This window comes from Psammomys obesus, unplaced genomic scaffold (genome assembly GCF_907164565.1).
Source record: "Psammomys obesus unplaced genomic scaffold, mPsaObe1.curated_primary_1811, whole genome shotgun sequence".
Lineage (NCBI taxonomy): Eukaryota > Metazoa > Chordata > Mammalia > Rodentia > Muridae > Psammomys > Psammomys obesus.
In genome coordinates, this window is record NW_026596125.1 from 6544811 (window position 1) to 6548648 (window position 3838).

The window sequence follows — 3838 nt, forward strand, 5'->3', positions numbered from 1 at the left end:
GCTCCTCACCAGTGGCTGTGGGGTCACTCATGTCACTTAGGTGGGCTTCCACGGGGATGTCCTACCTCGATCATATTCACTAGTAAGTCCTACATTCTAGCCATAAATAAAAAGATTTATTCCATATTGCCCAACTGTCTTGACCTGCCAGCCATCTAAGTAATGACATGGAGGATTTTATTTATCTATTAAAGCTTGGCTCAGCTAGCTCATATAACTTAAATTAACCTGTTTATACTAGTCTGTGTTCTGCCGTGTGGCTTGTTACCTCTCATTCTCTCAGCCCTAGCACCTGTTTATTTCTCTGCGTCTGGCTGGCGGACACCCCTCCCCAGCCACATTCCTATCTATCTCTCCCCAGAAGTCCCGCCTATCTTCTCCTGCTTTGCAATAGGCCATTCAAGTCTTTATTAAGCCAATCAGAAGATGATGGAGAAGATGTTTGCAAAACACTGAGACAGGTGATGCTTCATAAAAATATAATCTCTGAGTCCACCTGTATTCAAGTCTCTGCAGGTACAGAAATCAGCATCTGAATAATACAGAGACCCCTTTGCACTGCACACAAGAGATTGTCCCAACAATTCCAGGCAGTGATAGAGCATACCTTAGATCCCAGCACTCAGGAGGCAGAGGCAGGTGGATCTCTGAGTTAGAGGCCAGCCTGGTCTACAGAGTGAGTTCTGGGACAGCCAGGGCTACGCAGACGCTATGTCTAAATATATAGTTTATGTGTATAAGCTGCATTTGTGTATGTTTCTGCACCATGTCTGTGTCTCCTGCTTGTGGAGGTCAGAAGAGGAGTTGTGTCTCTTGGAACTGGAGTTACAGGTGCCTGTGAACCGTCATGCCTATTCTGGGAACTGAATCCACCTACAGCAAAGCGAACACTGACGTGTGACACCCCCTTCCCGTTTTCTTTTGAGACAGTTTCATGTTGCCTGGATTGGCATGAACTTCTGCTCACCTGTCTCTACCTCCCAAATTCTGGATTACATACACGGACCGCCATGCTAGGTTCACATGGTTACTGAGGAGGGGCTAAGAGGGAAAAAGCCTAGGAAACAGCCACATGGGCTGGTCTGTCCGTGTGGACATGTAGGTGGGTCAGTAGTGCCCTCCCCCTGGAATACGGACTGACTACATCTCTCCTGCAGCCCTTTCCTCCTCTCCCTTCTCATTCCAGCCACCACTGCCTAATAATTTAAAGCAGCCAATAAAAATATGTGTAGCCATATCTGGGAGACAAGCCAAAAATGTATAAGAGCCTCAGTCTTGAAACATTTGGGACCTCTAGTATTTGGATAGGGTTCCCTAGATGCCTGAGGGCATAACGGGCATAACTTCTGGTAGAAGAAGTTTTGGGCCCCATTTTTTAATTAAATTTTGATTTTTTTATATATTAATTAAGTTTATTCATTTTGTATCCCAGCTGTAGCCCCCTCCCTCATTCCCTCCCCATTCCACCTTCCCTCGCTCCCTCATCTCCTCCCATGCCCCTCTCCAAGTTCACTGATAGGGGAGGTCCTCCTCCCCTTCCATCTGACCCTAGCTTATCAGGCCTCATCAGGACTAGCTGCAATGTCCTCCTCTGTAGCCTGGCAAGATTACTCCCCCCTCAGGGGGCGGTGATCAAAGAGCCAGCCATTGAGTTAATGTCAGAGACAGTCCCTGTTCCCATTACTAGGGAACCCACTTGGACACTGAGCTGCCATGGGCTACATCTGTGCAGGGGTTTTAGGTTATCTCCATGCATGGTCCTTGATTAGAGTATCAGTTTCAGAAAAGACCCCTGTGCCTGGATTTTTTTGGTTCTGTTGCTCTCCTTGTGGAGCTCCTGTCCTCTCCAGGTCTTACTATCTCCCCCTTCTTTCATAAGATTTTCTGCACTCTGCCCAAAGTTTGGTTATGAGTCTCAGCATCTGCTTTGCTACACTGCTGAGTAGAGTCTTTCAGAGGCCCTCTGTAGTACGCTCCTGTCCTGTTTCCTGTTTTCTCCTTCTTCCAATGTCCATACTGTTTGTCTTTCTGAGTGAGGATTGATCATCTTACCCAGGGTCCTCCTTCTTCTTTAGCTTCTTTACATGTATAGATTTTAGTATGTTTATCCTATATTATATGTCTAATATCCTCTTATAAGTGAGTATATACCATGTGTGTCTTTCTGCTTCTGGGATAACTTACTCAGGATGATCTTTTCTAGATCCCACTGGGCCCCATTTTTTTATACTGCAGAGCCTGTGACATTTCATTCCAAATATCAACTAGTCCAAATTTTGCTTCATTTATTAGATAATAATTATATCTCTACTGTTTTGAAATGTTGTCTTATATAATCTAATCTTTTTTTTTTTTAAAGCAACAGTATTTGATTACATTTTTATTTTAATTTCTGTGTACATGTTAAGGTCAAAGAACAATTTATAGGTTTCAGCTCCCTTCCTCTTTTTAGGATTCTTTTGTTTTGTTTTTGTTTTTTCAGGACAGGGTTTCATTGTATAGCCCTGGCTGTTTTGGAACTAGCTCTGTGGACCAGGCTGGCCTTGAACTCAAAAATCCCCATCTCTCCTTCCTAAGTATTGGCCTTAAGGTGTATGCCACCACTGGCCAGTCTTCTTTTCAGGATTCTGTTATTGTTCTTCCATGTAACCTTTACTCTGGTCTCAAAAATTATCTTTCTTCAAAGTTTTTCACTTTTATGTTGTTTTTACTTTATTGTAGTTTACGTCAGCATACACTTATGTTAACATACAAGTAAGCCTTGTGGCATTTTCCCCACGGTCTTTAAGAGAGCCAAGTTTATTAGAGATCCGCTGTGAGACTGCTCGGTGTCTAGGGACTGATGCAGCGTGCTGAGGGAGAGGCAGACAGAGCCAGGTCTGTACACAGGGTAGTTTACTGATGGACTTATGGATAGAAGTGTGGGCCTAGGCAGGAGCGACACTGGTTGGAGCCCCAAAACGTGGGCCAGAAAGAGGACATGTATGAGGATGGAGACTGACGTGACCTTATTCTAGCCGGAGTGACTCCAGTTCTCTTAGGAGTCTGCCAGAGCTGTTGCTGCATCCTTGTACCAGGCTGTACTGCTGCTCTCTGCATGCCCTAACAGCTCTTGTCTATTATCACTTGTTAGAAAACTACTGTGGATGGTGATTCGTGGGTGTACCTTGGGAAACAACCACGGTAGTTACAGCTGGAGATGGCTGCAGTCATAACAAGGGTTGGTTTTGCCGTTTCAAGACAGGGTCACACTTTGTAGTCCAGATTGTCCTAGACTTCACTATGTAGACTAAGCTCTCCTTGAACTCAGAGATCTGCCTGCCTCTGCCCACTGCCCTCAACCCAGTGCTTCGATTAATGAGTGTGCTACACCATCAACTCCAAGACCAATCTTTTTTTGGAGAGATGAGAGATAAAGAGATAGAAAAAGAGAGCAGCGGGAATGGTTTCTTTTTCCAAAGCCAATCTTTGCACAGCATTCCTTATGACCCTTTCTGTCTCCTGTGCCTTCCTCTGCCGCAGTGCACCCTGGTCCTACTCGAGGCTACAGCACCGTGCTGGCAGTGTGCGGACCATGCTGGCGGTGCTGGGAGGTTGTTTGTTCAACTTGTGAAGAAAAATCCACAGCAACAGGAGTAATGCTGTGTGAGAAGAGACAGGGCACATGCAGACAATAATAGTCAGCCTTTCCTGCTGGAGTCACCAGGACAAAATCCTAGCATGCCTCCTACAGAAAGGGTAAGGAACTGGCTAAGCACTAATTTAGGTTTGCTAATAGCCCTGCTTTCAGGACACACACACACACACACACACACACACACACACACACACACACACA

General features: G+C 45.3%; 1 protein-coding gene and 1 long non-coding RNA gene across 2 annotated transcripts in view; both read left to right on the forward strand.

Moving 5' to 3' along the window:
* Positions 1-3838, forward strand: part of As3mt (arsenite methyltransferase) — a 28409-nt gene that overhangs the window by 16376 nt on the left and 8195 nt on the right. The gene's annotated exons all lie outside the window — the stretch shown is intronic.
* Positions 2355-3838, forward strand: part of LOC129665060 (uncharacterized) — a 5524-nt gene continuing 4040 nt past the window's right edge. The window contains exon 1 of the long non-coding RNA XR_008718331.1: positions 2355-3738. This is a non-coding gene — a long non-coding RNA (uncharacterized LOC129665060). The remainder of the gene's footprint in view (positions 3739-3838) is intronic.